This window comes from Salarias fasciatus, chromosome 10 (genome assembly GCF_902148845.1).
Source record: "Salarias fasciatus chromosome 10, fSalaFa1.1, whole genome shotgun sequence".
Classification (NCBI taxonomy): domain Eukaryota; kingdom Metazoa; phylum Chordata; class Actinopteri; order Blenniiformes; family Blenniidae; genus Salarias; species Salarias fasciatus.
In genome coordinates, this window is record NC_043754.1 from 8,103,068 (window position 1) to 8,122,509 (window position 19,442).

Sequence of the window (19,442 nt, forward strand, 5' to 3'; positions counted from 1 at the left end):
TCAGACTCACCTGAGGCAGTCCCAACTCTAACCTCTGTTAAAAAAAGAAAGTTTTTAATCCTAATTTTTAAGGCAGGGAGTGTCTCTTCCTCCAAAACCCAAACTAGGAGTCAGTTCCACGGGAAAAGAAACTGAAAACCAAAGAGTTTCTCCTTTTGTACTTTATAAACTCTAAGAACATCAAGTGAGACAGCACTCTGATTGAGGCTTTCTGCTGAGATGTTGTGCTCCTTTGAGGTCTTCAAGGTACCAAAGAGCTTGGCCATTAAGGGCTTTGCATGTAAGGAAAAAGATTTCAATTCTACACCTTATTTTACAGGTAACAAAACAACAGAAGGTAATGTAAGTGAAATCCAATCTCTGTCGCTAGTTCCTGTCAAGACTCTCACTGCAGCATTTTGAATCAACTGGGGCCTTTTCAGACAGTTCCTGAGACACAGTGATAAAAGCAATTTACAATAGTCAAAACTGAGAAGTTACAGATGCATAGGGTACTTTTTTTTAAATCACACTAAGACTGGATGTGACTGTACTCCTCAGACAAAAGAATGAAGTTGCTGAGATTTGCCTCACGTGTGAGTTAGTAAACCTGTCACGATCAAACGCCTAATGTCCCTCACTGCAGGGAAGACCCAAACACAAAAGGATCTGGTGTGTCTGAATTGAACTGTGCAAATTAAAAACACTAATTGTCTTGTTTCTTTAAGAAATGCTTGAAGTTTGACTGATTTGTTTAATTTGGTTGTGAAGATGAATACAACTGGGTGTCATCTGCATAGAAATGTGAATTTATGTAGCGTTTATTTGTAATATCTCCTCAGAGAAAAATTAACAAAGTGGAAATCAGTTGTTGCACCCAGTGGATCTCTGACTTTTCATGCATTGAAGAATCACTGTTAAACCGAGGTCTGCCTTAGAAATGATTTAAAACCAACACTGCACAGTTCATTAAAACCCAATGACATATTCTCTTTGCAACTATTTTGTGATCTACAAGTCACAGTATGCTTCAAGAATATTTCACCATTTTCAAGTGTGAATTAACACCCTCATGTGTCATTTGATAAAACCTATGTAAAAATAAGTCCTAATGTTGGTTAATTTCTAAATAGTCACCGTTTTGTGCATTTAAGGAATTATTTGCAGACCCTGAATAAAGACTTCTCACAGTGCTGGACATGTGTTTGGAAAGGGGCATTTGCACAAAGTTTTGTGTTCTTGCTTTCTCCCTTATATAAGTTAATTCATATGAAAGATGCACAAACTGGGAAGAAGTAATCCTTTACTAAATGCTTTCTCTTCATTTTATTATTATTATTATTATTATTATTATTATTATTATGAATGGAATTCTTGTTAAAATAATTGATTTGAAATAAATCCAGGAAATGTGAAGGTAACCAGATATGGTGCTTGATGGATAATGTTGTACATGGTGTTGCAGATTAGAGCTGGATATATTTTGAGCTTTCGGTAATTACTGCTCTGATGTGTGATGCTGGTGGTTTACCTCCTGATAGGCTGGTAAAACTGTTCAGCATCAGGAAGTAAGAACCTTCCAGCAACTTGATGCTGGTGTAATATTTATGTCAACAGCATGTGCCCCTCCTGCTGCGGCCTTTAAGCCATACGCAAAGTTGTTGTAAGCAGCTGAATCCGCCGCTGCCGAATATAATCAGCAGGGTTCTGCGATTGCTGATGGTTCACCGGTGCATGCATGACAGCCGCAGAGGCAGAGTGGTGTCGTTCCAGTAGCTCCGGAGCAAAGTTTCCACTGATAAAACCTGTAGTTCTTAATGAGCCACTTTCAGATTATCAAACGTCTCCGCGGCTTTTCTATTTCGTACGAGTCCTATTTTCGGAAAGGAGATAGCAAAAGGTCCAGCCAACAGTGACTGCGACATGTCACATCATAGTAGATCCTATCTCCAGCGCGCCAGCCACATTTGCAGACGAGCTCGGCTGCTTTGCCAGTTTGATTTCCTGTCAGACATGCCAGAGGATGTGTGAAATCAAGCACACACAATTAATTCTGGCGTCATAATGATACAACGTGCCTTACAGTACAAGAGCAACAGAACATAGGCTTTCAAATGTTTTTTTTCCCCTTTTCCTGCACATGACTTTATTAACACAGCTAATCTTAATTTTTTTTTTTTTTTTTATTGTTTCCTTTTATGATTATCTTTTCAATTTTGCATGAACTGCATGCTGTGTCTTCATTACCACTGCTTAAAGAGTGGGAGGCAGAAGCAGAGAGGAATATCGCTTCATCTCCACGTCTGTCAGATCGACGTGTTTGATAAGTGCACTTGCAATGTTTGTGTCAGGGTTCTGATGTGAAGATGAAAATATGCACATGCGCTTTAAAATAATAATGACAACCATCAGTTTTAGTCTGCTTTATTGTATGGATCCTTCTTGCAATAACAACATCCTGTTTTTTGAAGCCTGTGATTCTGTGATTTCTTTCTTCACTTTTCTGAGTGCTTTCGCTTCATATGGATTTTTTTTTTTAAATAATGGTGTACTTTTTAAAACGCAACAATTCAATGTGGAACATGTTTGACTTTGTCCTTGTACGGGTATTTTTCTCACTCTCCATATGCCATTTTTCGCTGGTAATTGCTCATTCACCCCTTCTGGGTTGCAGTCACTTGGTGCTTTAGCGTGTCTACACAGGTGGCGCAGAGAAAGCAGCACATTAGAAGCACGGCGGGGGCTTCAGTCTTCCTCTCAGTATCCACACTGGATGTTTTTCTGGCACAGTATTATTGCGCTCAGAGACTAACGCAGAATATCTGCATGCAGAATAGAACTGTGTAAAAATACATTCATTGTGATGGTAAAAGTGAGCTATGTGTAATGTACATGTCGTCATTAGACTGCTGCATTAATTACAGTAAACATCTTTTGAGAGAGTCAGATATTCAGCCATTCCTTTCCCAATGAAAACGGTCCATTCATCATGGCAGAACTGAAAACGTTTGGCTCTGCTTCAAACAGTCTAAATTGGTTTCAAACTGTACAAATAGTTCAATATTCCCATGCGCTCCTTTCTCATGAATGTTGTAACCAAATTCGATGTTAGCTTTCAGCATGAATATACCTCATATGGACAGGGATATGTTTTCAGGGGTACACTGTAAAGAAAATCCAGGGAAGGGCAGAGCTGTATTGAACTCGGTAACTAATTCACCATGATTTAATGCCAGGCATCTAATCAACAAAAGTGCCTTGTGGATTTGATTAATTGATGTAAACAATGGTAATTTCTGCACAAAAGTACACACACTACTCTTCTAAAATGAAGCCGGCGCTGTATAGAATTTCCTTAAGTTTTAAATTGTCTGCATTTTCACTTGGAGTTCAGCGTTTATCCAAACACATATTTTTCAACTGAATCCGAAGTTCCTAAAAGTTAAATTCCTCGCTGTACTCGGTGAACTCCTGCAGCCAGAATGATCTCTGTTTAAGCTAGAAAAGAATAAAACACGCAAGACAGCTCTCAAATGATTTACAATATCAGGCTGATATATGCCAAACATTTGTAGCTGCACCTCTAGTTTCTGTATAAAAGATCATCTCCTTCAGTGGACAAGGTTAATATCAGCGGTTAGCTCTGCACGGTGCTGGAATTTAACCGGCTATAAAAACTTGGAGAAACTAACTGATGACAGCTGATACTCAGCATTTTAAAGCATTTAACATTGTAACAAATTAATATTCTATGGGGATTGATATCACTTGAGACAACCTTACTGTATAATTTTCACTGTAAGTTAGCTCGTGTTTGCAGTCTTTTTGCTGCGTCATGTGGTTGGTTAGCTAGGTTAGCTAACAGCAGTTTCGACCAGTTTAACTGAATTTGTTGTCAAAAACAGGTGGAATGGAGGAGCTGCTTGAAAAAAGAGGTTCTGCTACTGGTGCAGGAACACCGAGCGCTTCATTTCAGGCAAGTAGGTTTTTACAGCGTACCTTTGACATGCTTCATTGGTGTTCTTCAGAAGAATGCAACTGAAAATGCAACTTTTTGAAAACGACTCTTGCTGGGGAAAATAGTTCTGCACATGCGCGAGTAGACAATAACAAGGAAGGCGTCCCCCAGAGTGGCATGTAGTTTTATAGTCATCGTTATCAAAATGTTGGCGTGCAAAAAGACTTTTCTGAAACAAATGGAAAAATAATGCGTTTTCACTTGAAATGTCATTAAACGAACTTTGAGACCTCTCCTGACAAAACTGGATGATTTATCAAAGAGCAGCAACAAACACAAAGTTGAGAGAGATTTGAAACCGTTACTTCTGCCTTTTTAAACTAACAGCATTCAAAACAATTGGTGTTGGCAATGATCAAAGTTTCCTTTACCAGCCATATAGCATAACCATGTGACACCATGTCTATTCTCTTCCCACTTTTAGTTGGTAGTAGCTTCTCCTTCTGAAAGTTAGAAGTTTGAATGACACAAAAGGAAAACTTGACAATGAGAGCGGCTATGCTGGCATCAAAAACCTTCCAGTGTTGGAGGTACAATTATGAGTGCAGACGAGGAAGAGGTGGTTCAGGAAAAGAAGAAGGAAAAAAAAAAAAAAAAAAACAGGGCTGGCAGCGTGGGCACACTTTGGCTTCAGTAAACACAATGCAGAGCAGAACAAAGCAATATAAATACTGCAAGAAGAAAGTTGCCACTCCAAAGAGAAATGCAACCTAGTTGCTTCGTTATCTTTGACACAGCCATGTCTCCGAATGTGCCGAGTGCACGTCTAATGAAAAGATAACAGTAGAGAATTGCATACCTAACCTTGAGACTTTTCAGACACAGTGGTTCATTGAATCGACAGGAGATGCAAAGGAATCTTTTTCATAATTCAAATCAATGGTTAACAGCGGTGAATGGGAAGCGTTTCTTTCTCTCCCGGTGTGATCCAGTCAACACTTCCTGATTGCTGGAGTACAGATATAGCATGAAGAAAAGATTCAAAAGCTCTTTTTGGAAACTACGTGTCCCTGCTATTGACTGTTAAATAAACTGTTATTGTAGCCTTAATCCACCCTTTTTTACATTTGCAGTGTTTAAGTAAACGGCGGCTTTTGAATTTTGCTGTTTATACAATTGTTATGAAGAGTAAATGTGACATTTGTGGTGTTTATTTGGAAGTCATTGTCCAGGCATAATGTGAAGCCTGATGTGGTTGGTGTAATTTTAGCTACAGTCTGTGTAAGCCTCAGTACTTTATAGAAATTGTACCCCACATAATCCAAAACCCCCTGCTGTGTTTATGTTTTAGCTGTGTCGCCTTTTGTCGCCACCCACATTATGCTGCAACACAGTGTCAACAGCAATTTAGAATATAAACACTGTACTGTTTATTATGGGAATATTAGATTGGATTGCATTTGAATGCAAAAGGGATTGCTATTGTTGTGTCACTCTGTGTTAAATTACTTAGTCCTGTTCGGCGCAGGCCTATCTGGGAATTGATCGCCTGGGTTTCGGCTCGATGGGGACGGCATATCAGGCTATCAAGACAGGAGATCATGGTCGTATCTGCTTTTGATTTGCATTTATCTTTGATCAGCAAAACCGCAGCAATACTATCGTGCATAAGTCTCACAAGCCTTACCTTTAAGTGGAACATTATTGTTTAGTTACCTGAGCTGTCTTCTTCTGTTGCGGCCTGAGGAAATTGTGCTTAGTAACCACAGCCACCAATGGAGGAGATTTACACCGAGCTGCCAGTCTGCATTGGCCGTGTTATGACTCCGCTGAAGCAGTGGAGGAGACAATGAATTCTCCCGGAGAACGCCGAGAACAAACAGAAGCGCAGGGGGGGAGGAAAGGAAAGTGCGTGGCGTGGCGCGAGACGCACGCATCCCTCGCCGTACGGCGGGATAAAGCCGGCCTGAGGAGCGGTGATTTATTGAGTGTGTGGAGAGGCCTGACAGGCACGGCTCTCATTAGACAGACAGAGTTTTAATTAGTGGGAGCACAGCAGCGATGCAGGTGTTTACATTTGTGAAGAAAACTATGCCAAGAGTGCCGAGGCTCACACAGCGCTCTCAAATATAGAACAGCATGAGTGAGACGCTCCCGTGACCTCGGCGGGCTTCAACCAGCCCATTTAAGCAAATATTAAAGAAACATACTTCACTTTCTTCACTATTTATCTTAGTTTTATACTTGAAGTGATGGCAAGTGATCAAAAAGAGTTTTTTTCCCCCCATTTCCCGCATGGGAATAAAGTGTCCTCGCCACTTTTTTGTGTTGCACAGTCAGTCCTTTCATCAAAGTCTGATTCTGGCCTTGATTTACCTCGCTCACTTTTACTGTAACAAAACAGACAAATTGTATCATCCTTGCCGACGATAAAGCTTCACAAAAACTCTGGAATATTAAGAAAATATATAGACTTGCATGAAAAATTGATCCCTAGTTCATGCATCACACTTGACAAGTGCTGTTTAATTTATGATCCCCCAGACCAGCATATTCACGTATTATAATGCACCACCAGGTACACCCGATGCCTGTTCCAACACAGAACTTTGGCTCCGTAAATTGTGATAATCAAGTGTAACTGTGGCTGCGTTTCTCACTTTTACTGGGAGCAGTAACATGGTGTGAATGTGTGTGCTCAGTGTAAGCTGCATTGAGCTGTAAAGCAAACCTACGCTACAGAAGCCTCAGACAAAAACTCCCCGAGGATGCCTCTCGCTCACAGCAGCTCAAGACTATACGATTATATCTATTTTTGTTTGTTTTTACCGCTGAGCTTTTTGGTTGTCAGAGCTGTCGATTTTTAAAATGCTTTATTACCTTGTAACACATCAGGAGAGATGCTAATTCGATCTGTCAAAATTGTCTGCATCTTCTTAAGGAGTCAACAGAGACAGGAAGCGCCTATGTGCCTTTCTTTTAGCAGGTAAACTAGCTTTTCCTAAACAATTATCAGGTAAAAAGTGTGCTGCGCTCTTCTTTTCCCCCATGGCACAGAAGGGGCTGCACTGTGTTGTTAAAACTTTTATGTTCCTCTTAAAATCAAAATGTAAGGAGATGACCCCACATATGCAGCTTAGAGCTTTTTTTCCCACAGATGTATTTTGAAGGGATTTTATGCTCATTTGATCTGAACAGCAACTATCAACTGTTGAATTATTACCCAAATGTGCCTAAAAAATAAGTCAAAATCAATGTTGTATTATGTAAACACACTCCTTAACTCTGTACGTTCACATCATAGTCTTGGTAGAAGTAAAATATATCTTTAGAATGTCTAAACAATCTATCTAACATCATAAACTTCATAATTAACTTTGAATAAATGAAAATATTTGTTACATTCTTAGTTTTATTCGAAAACATCAGCTGCCACACAACATGTCTTATTTTATAAATGTCAGACAGAACTCTACAATTTGTTCAAACGGAGCACTGCTGAAGCATAATTCCCCTTGATTCAGCCCACAGCAGATAATCTAAAAATGTCGTTTGACCTACAGTAGCCTCAGTGTACAAGAATTTACAGCTTTTGTACAAAAGTATGAACATTTCAAATATTGATCCACAGTGACTCATCAAATCATCCCTTGATGGACTTTGCACTTTGGCACAATCATGTTGGGATTGAAAAGTGAATTCTTCAAACTTTGGAGATGGCATTATAAAAATGTCTTGGTATGCACTTGATTTATTCTAGCGAGGGGAAAGTGTGGCCAGAAGTTTTTATTCATTTCGAGCATTTCAAGTGACGGCTGAGTCGGGCTTTGATGAGGTTAAGGTTCAAGTTAGGCAAGCGGTTTTTACTGCTCATTGTATTGTCTCCATCAGACTGGGGCGAGGCATGGATTTTTCGAAAGGAGCACCACGTGTAAAACAAACTGCAGAGGTCTGAGACGTGCCTTTTTTTATTATATATATTTTCCTCAATATGAAGAGTGTATATCCTTTGTTAAAAGCATGATGTCAAAGATCTTATTCTTTACAGTAAAATTGTTTTGATTCTTTGAGGCCTTTCTCATAAAATGAAGATTCAAATAGAAACCGTTCAACGCCGTGATGTGAAGCGCAAACGGCATGCAACTGAGATAAATCTTTTTCAAATGAAAGCAGAGTAGTTTCATTGCATGATTCATGTTCAGGACTCACATTTGATGTGTGTTTGTGTGTACCCGTCCTTAGGTCCAATGCTGACTCCAAAATGATAGGATAGCATGTGTGAAAGATGGATGAAATATCTGAACAGTCTCTGAAAGGTCCTCAAGGCCTTATAATTGCTGAAGTACTTGAGCTTTATTTATTTATTTTTTTAATATAAATGTGACTCTGCCACGATGCATGTTTTTTCTAACTTCTTCATCTCTCGCAGCAAAAAAAAAAAAAAAAAAAAAAAAAAAAAAAGTCCACATCGTGACTACATTTTCATTTGAATCACACTGTTTGTGAAGGAATGTAACCACGTGCCATCTGTGACAGTGGGAGCAAGGGGGAAATAAATTGCACTTGCACCACAGATGTGCATGTTCAAAACTGAAGACATTCTACCACAGTGATTTATACCAGTGCCTCTGTAATGTAAACGAATCCTGCACATGAAGGTAGGAGGAATATGTCTTTCCCTCTATCATTTCATCGGTGTTCATTAGGCCATGCCTCATTGGAGAATGTCACTGCGGGGCTGTATAGCGACTGACACGCTTGATGTTAAGATTAATGACTGATGTGTTGTGGGGGAAACTGAAATATATTGATCTCTGGTTAGATGCGATACCTGGTATCCATGGCAGCAGACCCGAACACTGTGAAGTCGCATATCAATCTGAAAGGTCAGAAACTACATTTGTCATCACTAGTCGCTGCTCTGTCGTACACGGCTCTCCAACAATGCCGAGAGCCAGCCATCTCTCTGCGCTTAAAGAAGATATTTATTGAAGTTAGCAGCTTTCGTTCTATCTGTCTGATGTTAAATATCAAAGGATACACATGTCAAACAACGCCTTTTTGTTTAGAGAGCACTGTGACTGGAAACTCACGTAGCATTGCGAGTGTGCTGGGTGGATCCGTACACATTTTGTGCTCTGACAGTATTTTGCTGGAGTGAAAAAGAATGATTAGAGCAGCAGCGAGCGAACGCATGTCGTTTATCACAGCATATCTGGCAACAATGAAGCGTCAGATAACTGTCTGTGATTGTAAATGATATAAACCGCCATCAATCACCGTGACAAAAGAAAAGGACTAGAATTGGATGTAATAAGGTATATTGTAATGAGAGAAGAAAGCAGGTCAGCATGTTGACTTGCTGCTGGTGCCTTTATGGTCAGCATTAGCTGCAATACGCAGTGCTGGAACTAAGAGCAGCTCCTAACGGCCATTAGTGCTTAATAATGACTACGTTATTACTCGGTTACTGTATTATTCATGACTTCCTCATTCCACAAGCAATTCTTAACGGAGAGGATCACATTTCTGTCCGCGTGTGTGCTTAATTGTGAGTACGCTATCTGCGAGGAAGAATCGAGAGACAGCTGGTGGAACAACTGTTTACCCTAAATTGTATATTTCCTATGTGTGATAACCGCGGCCCATGAGAATATGAAATGTGGGATGTTACACAGGAGTTTTAGGGAAGCAGCCCTCTCTCTGCAGTGCAGAGAAGGAGAAAGAAAGAGCCAGTCTGCAAATACGCCCAAAGCTCGTACCGGTATTGTGGATAGAAAAACATGAATGCGTTCTGACTTGATTCCTGTAGATGTAACACATGGGTTTAGCATCACATTATAATGGTATCGTGAAAGTCTATATTTGACATATTATTAAGACAAAATTTTTTTTTAAAAGATCTGATTTGTTTGTGTTCTTTTGTGTGAGACTGTGATTCGGTCCGGTTGAGTCAGGGATCAGCTGTGTCTTCTGTGTAGAGTTTGCCAATCCTCCTTGATTGCAACTTTGCTTTCTGGCTAATCAACCATTAGTTTGGTTAATTAGTGATCCAGATGTAGTAAAGGTGTGTTTTACCAGAGAAACACTAAATGAAATCAAGAATGAAGAAAAAAAAGTTTTCTGTCTTCACTTGATAACTGCAGGGAGGGAACAAAAGGAGAACCATAAGGATATCAAGGACATCAAATTAAATAATCCTCTATTGTGAAAAGTATCAAAACACCTCAGAAGTTTCCACACAAACCTCAGTTTGGCATCATTTTGTCTTTTTTACCATTAAATTTCCAAAGATTTACTCAGCAAGCACTCTGGTATTGTTTGTCCATATCTGGATGCTTTTCAAATGGTCCAAAAAGATGTTTTTTGAGGAAGCTTCTTGGACACAGCTTGTAACCAATTGTTAAACAGTATTTACACGTGTTTCCCTCATCCATTGAATAAAACCAATGTGGAGACACAACTGAACTAAAACAGAGCAAATGTTTGATTTATGTGGTTAGAAGACCTGATATTGTTGAATGTGTAACCATGCCAGTTTAAAATGTGTAAATTTGTAAAGCAGAGGGAGATCTTTACGAATACAAATATACAGAAACGATCCTAATGAACAGCAACATTTCAAGTTAACACCTGGATTGAAAATAGCTTCAGACAGGGGTGAAACTGAAAACTGCAGTCAAGTATAAATGTTTAAAGGGACAGTTTGATCTTGCAGGGTGAGAGGGAATGTGTCATCCAGACAAGCTGATCTTCCTTTATGAGCAAGGTCTCTCACCAGCGGGAATTTTGTAGCGGACAGGTGTTCTCCAGATGTGAAACCCGAGCTCTTTTGCACAAACACAAAGGATCGGGCAAGGCTGAGGACCGGAAACGCAGTGGTCGGCCGAGGGAGCTGAGTGCATCAGAAGAAAGACACATCAAGCTGACTTTCCTTTGAAATGGGAAGGTGTCCAGCAGGGCCATTACCTTAGAACTGGCAGAAATCAGTGGGACGCTGGTACACCCTACGGTCTGTAATCCAGAGTAGCCTTGTCAGAAGGGGTCTTTATAGAACACTTGCTGCAAAAAATGCCAATCGTCCAATGTGGAAACAAAGGCAAGCAACTCACCTATGCATGGAAACACAGGAACTGAAGGGCAGGAAAATGGCAGCGGCCTCTTTTGACTGATGAATCAAAATTTGAGTAGGTGGGACTATCAGTAGACTGTATGTCTGTCAAACACCTGGAGATCTGCAGTGAGCAGGGACCCAAGATCTGCTTTGAATTATCCAGTTCTGTTTTAATTGCCATAAACTTAGCTTTTTAGCACTTCTTAACATGAAGGGGGATTAATTGTGTAGGGCAACAATATTTTTTTTTTCAATTACATATTTAATTCGAAAAAAATTAAACAGATAAATAGTAACTTTCACTTGTTTTCCCCTCTCTTGAACAATTAAGCCCTTTCAAATATAGATCATGTTCCTGAATTCCTGTTTTTTTTTTATATATATATATATATATAATGCTCACCATGAAATCTTGTTTTTTTTTTTTTTTTTTTTTACAAAAGTGTTTTTTTAAGCCCATGTTTACCACCTGGATACAGTTGTACCAGTGATATGATATGCAGAGAAATTTCAAATTGCATAAACCCATATTTTCCCCAAGAAAATATTCCATACAGTAGCCTAAGCAGCAAATCAGGTGTGCGATGCTGTGACATTTAGTGGAAAGTGCTAACGCATCTGATTGCGGCAATGCATCTCACAAAATCTGGAAGAGAAGGAGCAAAAGTATGGGGAAGTAGTTGGCACAAATCAAACAGTCTGTGAGAGCACTTCATAACAGATTAGGTTAACTATCACCAGGTCAACAAGGCTGAGTCCAAAAGAGAGTGGCAGGTACCATTTCCGGTGAGTAATATCATTAAACGGTTACAGACTTAGGTGGCGTTGCATTTAAACAGGCATGATTCTTTGTAATGTTCTTCTTCTTTTATTGTGCTTCCACCTCTTCACTCATCCGTTCCTCTGTTCTAACATTTGGAGATGTGATGTTGCCTTGATATTATAGATGCATATGAAAATAGTAGCATTAGTTTTTATTTACATTTTACATATTTTACCTTGTAGCAACCAGTAATAATGACCAATATCATAATCAGCACCACTAACAGTCATTTTGAGTGTAATACAGCAAATAACATAACTTAAACAGTATAAAATCAGAGAATAAGCTGAAGTGTGGAGAAATATGTTATTTTCAATAAATTTTCCTATATTAGTGCAGTGGCCACAAGGTTTGAGAGAAAAAAAAAAAAACCTGGTGATTGAGGTTCCTCGGTTTAAATCCCTATACACTTTACAATCCCCTTGTAGCAATTTCTTCTTCAGCATTTTGCCCAGGGATGTCAAACATAAGGCCAGTGGGCCAAAACCGACTTGCAAGACGCTCCAGTCTCCACCATGCAAACCAGCGTGCACATTGGCAAGATTTGAAAGAAATCAGAAAATTTGTAAACATTTTGTTTATTTATTACCTCCGCCAAGGAGGTTATGTAATCACGTTGGTTGGTTGGTTGGTTGGTTTGTTAGCAACATTACGGAAAAAGTTACGGACGGATTGCAATTTATCTTTGTGGAAAGGTGGGTCTTGGGCTAACTTAGAATCCATTAAATTTTGGTGATGATCCGGATCAGTGTCCGGATCCAGGAATTTATTTCAAGGATTCCTTATCATTGAGAGATGGGGCAGTCTTTGACATAGTTGGGCAGTCCCGCCGACAGTGGGGGACAAAAGGGTCTGTTGTCCCGGGCCCAGGGTTGGGGGGGGGGCATCCATCACCCCACTCACGGCTCCCGATGCAGCATGCAGGCACCGCACCGCTCCGCACCTCCCCATCCCCCGGTCCAACACCACATGCAGGCACCGTGCCGCGCCGCTCCGCACCACACGTCGCATGCCGCACCACTCTGCGCACTGCACCGCACTGTGCGGCGCTCTGAGTGCCAAATTCTGGTTTGTTTTTAATTTTGAGTAGTGGACACAACACAATAAACGGCACTATGACCTGAGCTGAGATATCACTGATGCTGTCATGACAGCTAACAAACTAGCCTCAAAGTCCAACTGTCAGTCTGAGTTTATAAACACATACATAATGCAAAAGCTGTAGTAGTTGGGGAGGGGGGAGATTTCACAATGTTTTAACTGGAGGGTATCATTAAAATCTGCTTCATGTTAAGATTGCAGTACTCGTCACGAGTAATTGTTTGACTTTGTGAAAATATAGATATTTTAATCACACACCACAATAAAGAAAAGTTTAAAGTTCAAATTTGGAGGTTATTCTGGCGGTATTTTACTGGTCCAACCCACCATGATGAGTTTTGGGCTGTATGTGGCCACTGAACTAAAAACCCTGCTATAATCCACACCATTCATAGGTAAACAGTGGATTGTATATGTGACCAGTAAAGCCTTACCATCACATTTTAAACTGCAGTTATTATAGTATGAAAGAGGTTTTAATGCTAATAATAAAGAACTAATTAATTTAATAGCAAAAAGTTATATCATCTGAAATATTTTATTACAACGGTGAATTGACTGCTGCCCGTGTTCCTTTATTGGCTGCATATTTCCCATCTTTTTTGGAATTGTGTGTTGTATGTATAAAACTTGATTGACCCCCGCTCAGTGGGGGTCCTAACGTCTACTTTCCACAGGCACAGAGTACATGCTGTTATTGCTCCTGTTCTGCTAAACACATTGCTCACATCAAAGCAAATGACACATCAAACACAGTCGTGTCTCGACTTTGTATTTTCATACAGTGGAAACGCTGTGAAGAAAATACTTTTATTTCCCATTTTTTGTGCAGATTCCTACAGTAGTTGCTTCGCCTGCAGAGACTCGAGCCCTGGGTTAGTGTCTGCGTGCAACAGTCAAACTCGGTGCAGCGATTCCAGGCTACAAGGGGGAAGTAAAGCGAGAGCATCGATCCAGAAACAATCCAATCAATAAAATATAGGATTTATAAATTCTACTCTATCTTGCAGAAGTAACAGGGAAAAGTCTGTGTGCTTTCAAATTCTGTGTGCCGTATGTAAAGGACCCTGGAGAGCGGTTTTTGAAAGTGCACCACATGGTATGACTTCCCGAAAGGCTCGACTTATAGAAGTCTGTCCCAGATGCTGCCGACCAGGTGTATCAGTGATGTTTCACAGCGTTTTCAGCGTTTTGAGGGCACACCAGGAATTATTGTTTTATTAAAAAGTTGATTGATTGACTAAAATGGTGGTATTATTTGGAGAAGTATTCCTACTTTAAACATTTTTCATGTCATTGTGCTTTTTATTATTTTGAAGTAACCTTTTTTTGTTTTTCTATCACATAGATAGGAGAGAGGAGAATGTTGCTTTTGTGGCTTTGGGGAAAAAAGGTTTGAAAGATCAAATAGTGGATCAATAAGTCGAGCTTTATTTGCATAGCACCTTTCCGACATTAAAATATAGGTATTGTTTCAAGGAAAATGGAATAAAGAGGTCAAATTGAAGCTTATTTTCACACCTACAGACTTACACATCTCCCACATATACACTGTGTTAAACAGTGTGCTCATATATATGCGTATACCTATATAAAGCCTACGTTCTGCATGGTATACCTGTTTCCATCATTTTTATATTTAATTCTCTTAAAAATGCTTTGGTTTTTGCATTGCATATGTTCATTTCTATATGTCGGGTGTTCACCTGCCATCAAAGAGCCACATCAATGCGAGGTGATTCGTCAGAGGACAAAAATATGTAGTTTTCTCCAAAAGCAGACTTTGAAGTGCTTCGTGTTCCTCCAGCTAGCGTGATTACTGTACTGATTGCCTCTCCTCTACCTAAAAACGCGCTGCTTACACCATCTATTGAAATTGAAGTTGATTACAGCTGCGCTTGTTTGCTTCTGTTTTCACCGCTCCGAATGCAGCTTTCCGCGGCAAAATTTATGGCACCACTGTTAATTTCCTCTCACGCTACAAGAACACAAATCACACTTCATCGATGCACTGAAAAAAAAAACAAAACAAAAACACGGGAACACGGTCTGTGAGTTCCTTGGTATTCCTGAGTGTGGATGTGTTTGCTTACTTTTCAGTGTGAAGAGTTTCAACTACGATTTACATCGGCTTTGGGAGGATTCATTTGTGCCTTGATGCTTTAACTCCAAGGTTGCAACCTTACTGAATAATGAGTAAACAGGAACTATATTTTTTTCTTTGGCGAGATATGCCCCAATCTGCAATACAGTAACATTTACAATGGTTTTTTTTCATAACCTAGTGTGCTCACTTCATAAAACTTGGTTGTGGTAAAGTCAGTACAATTTTAATATTAGGAGATACTGATTATAATACTCGTTCCAACTCTGATGTCATTAAAAGTTGATTAAACTGTCATGAATACAGGCTGGGGTTTGGATGAACCGTGAAGAGACCCGGGTTAGGATAAATTACAGCAATGAAAGAGGTTGTATTTCGACAACTGTGCAACAGTCGGTGACATTTTGTTCACATCACACATAAAGGTTGCTGTTGTAATATCATGATGATTATTTTTTTTATATTTTAGAAAATTCATAACATTTTAAGCATATGTACATATATGCACACCCATACACACAGTTCATGAATTAAGCATTAATTTCCTTAAAGCCATATAATTTCATCCATACACACCACACATGCACACAAACAGTAAAGATGTCTGAAAGGGAATATTTGATCCGACCCCTTCTGCTGTATCTCCACTACTATTAAATATGTTCCTAACCCAGTAAACAAATGGATGGGGGGTGAGACTAAAACAAGCAGTAGAGAATGGAATTATTCTTCATATATTTTTTTTTTAATCATATTTACCAGTTATAAATGCAGACTGCATGTTTATTCATGCTAATACATGCAAACATATACAGTACATAGTCTCATCATATATATTAGTAACAGAGGCTGTCTACATATCTTGACAAGAACGCACACACGTGCACAAACACGTGATTGAAGTTACTGAATTTTTCAAATTTTTTTTTTGCCTTTATTCAAAATACAACTAATTAAGAATAATGCAGTGTTTCCAGCTCTACATTAATATTGACTGATGTTAAATTTGCACTTTCTGTTCTCATATTGTAATGCTTCATTTTTCCATCCTAACTTCAAGTTTTCCAAAGCAATAAATTTGAAAAGGTTAATATTTTTCTTGACTCTTCCTGCCAAGAAAGGTTGATGTTGGGTCCCGAAGCCAGACCATCTGAGAATCACTGCCTTAATCTCTTCCCATTGACATTTAGGGCTCGATTTCCATGGCGAAGGATGGTGCGGGCGGCACAGCAGTAATTTCAACGGACGCAAAACTGCGGCGTGGCGGCGCACTGGGGGGGAAGGCGTCGATAGATTCAGCTTGGTGCGGAAGGCGCGCTGAAAGATCGCCGCCTCCTACCACGTCTGTTCAGGCAGGTTTGCAGAGTGTTAATTTTTCTTTGTGACATGTTGCCTTGCTAAACCACATAGCCTTGCACCGTGGACGCCACTTTGACCTCACGGAGGAGACATTACAGGACTTAAGGCATTCGTTTGATTGGTCAAGATTACAGCCGGCTGTGTGGGAGGAATGGAGGCTGTTCACCAAAATTGCAAGATATTCTGGACACACCCCATGAGCGTGGCACAGAGCAGGTCTTAGTCTCTTTTGCAGTGAGTCTACTATGTTTACCAGTATAAAAATGTCATTTTCATTGCTTTTCTTTTCTTTTTTTCCCTTATTTTGGTAAAATTATACTACCACAGAACTTGCTGTTTTGATGTAAGCTGGCTAAACTTTGAGTATCAAGTTTTGTGAGCCTAAGTGTTTTTGGAAATCAAAACAATGTCACCCTACTCACTACTATAACACCGTGCAGCGGAAGTAAAACAATTCAGTGAATGCTTTCACTTTTTAGCTTGAGCTTAAAGTTAAAAAAAAATAAAAAAAAAATATCATAAAACGCTTGAAACTGGGGTTCATTAAAAACAGACTGAGCTTTATTTTGGTCGAGCAAAGAGAAAAGCAGCAGCGTGCGCACAGTCATCCATTTACCCTTTAGGGAGAAATATGTGGAACTAGCAGACTCCAACATAAAATTCCCTCAACACCTAGTAAGCATCCGGTGGGCATAAACATACAGCTAAGTATCTTACAATGATGTGCTCATTTGCAAATCCCATGTGTGAGTAACGGGAGCAAAAACAAAAAGCGTTACCCTGAAATAAATCAGCTCAAGCTTCATTTTGGAAACAATAGGAAGGGGTGAGTTTGTATGATCTGTCGTTTATTAGAAGGACCTGGCTCTGGATCGGGGGTGGGCACTAAATGAGACCCGGCCAACCCAACACCCCCGTTTGTCTTAACTTCATGTGTTTTGTGTCTTGTTATCAAGGTGTGTGAGAGGGATTAAAAGCCGCTTTTACACCGCAGATGGCGTGCCTGATTCACTATAAAAGTGCAATAAATGGTTTATACTGACATCTGAATGAATGTCATCAAGAATGTCATATGAAGGGATGAAATGAAAAGTTCAGTTACTGAAGGTCAGCTTAAGGACACTGGCTGGCAGTAATCCACTTTTAGATTGCTGCCTTTTAGAACTTTAGATTTAAGTTATCTCTCAGCCTGTCTAAGTAAGTAAAGGATTGGAGTTAAAGGAGCATTTCCTCAACTCACAATACAAATCGACACAGAGTGACAAACGTCTGTCCTTTTATATTTTGAAGTTGTCTGTTTGTCCTGAATTTTATTTTCTACTCAAAGATGAACTTAGTTTGTGTGGCGAAAGACTACTGTAACATTATGTTATCATGTTTATCATAAGAAAATGCCAGTGCAATTTATTCTGAGCACATTTAAGGGGTTTTTGTGAAATATGCTCTAGTTTAGGAAGCTACATTTGCAAACTGCACTTCTCCAGAGTGCAGATCTCCTTAGAAGCCCATACAACCAGGGGCAACGGTGGGATTTAACTACCCTCTGCACAGTGTATTCCTCCCCTTGCTGAATCTATTTAATATCATATTTTGAAATCCGTGGAGCATCACAAATGGGGTGATGACTAGTTTGCACAGAACAAACAACTCCAGATACACTTCATTAAGATAGAAATTCTTGAAATACAACTTTATCACATTTTGAATGAAGTGGGGGAAAGAAAACATTAACAGGTAAATATGAAAAGCTTATTATTTTGAATGTTATTATTATCAGTAGTCAAGCTAAATTGACACCGAGATCGGAATAATTTCAAGCTTGAATTTATTATAAGTAAGGCTGTAAACATCCATAAGTTTCAGTAAAACTTGAAAAACTAAAAATGTGAAAAAAACAACCATGGTATTTAGGCGTGAGGCAGAGTTAGATGGTAGCACTAGCAGACATTGCAGGGATTTAGTGGTGAGTTTAAGAAAGTGTGACATCTCCTGGGAACAAACTGTTGAGGTGATATGTGACCTCGGTCCCAGAGGAGAGTCTCTGGTACAGATAAAATCTGGGGTGGATGGGAACGGTGACAGCTCTTCCTGACCCTTTTTCTCACTCTGGCATCATTCCTTCCTGCACGCTGATGGAGGGGAGCGCGTGGAAAGCCTTCTGCTGAGCAGTCGAGGTGACACATTGGAGACACAGTACTCAGCGCAGGAGAAGCCAATGCTGTGCGTTTACAAATGTGATCATGGGCTTATTGTCAGATGGTTAACAGTTCTCTCGCAGGGAATATCCTCCATTAACTCTCTTGAATAGGACATATTCCAAACCTCAGATGTGTATATATTTCTGATTTTGCTGTTCGAATTTTCTCCATAGGTGACATTCATGACTTCATGAATACGAGTTTATTCTTCCTCTTGCTTAAATTGTGAAACATGTGTCCTCTCCTGATGATACTGAGTCTCCAATACCCATTAATTCTGCTCCTCAACGTCCTTGCTCAAAGATCAGAAAGCCAAGTCGAATCAAAATCCCGTCTTAGCTCCCTCCTGCATTGGTAATCTCTTCAAATCTCACAGCGTTCTGTTTTTGTCCTCATTTTAGCAAGACAGACCATTTACCTGTGCACATGCAATCCTTCTTCTTACCCATCCCTTGCTCTTTTCTCTTGTGTGTCCCTCTGAGCCAAATGACTTCTTTGGCCTAATCTCACACTTCTTTTAAATCACTGCCAACCATCCCTTCCCATTGGCAGCTGGACAAATTCTGGGTCATTAAATCACATTAGAGCATTTTAACCATGTCCTGCGCCCTTTCTGCTCCCAGTGAACTCAGCAGCACTTCACAGTTTTACCCAGTGCAGCAGAGGAGACGGTTATTTTTTTAACATTGTAAAAAATTCATGTTTGCCTTCTTAGACCTAATAGAGCACAGTTCTCCCATTTGGTCAAAATGTATAAACATTTTATCCATTCTTTCTACAACACTATTAAGTGGCATCCCTCTGCA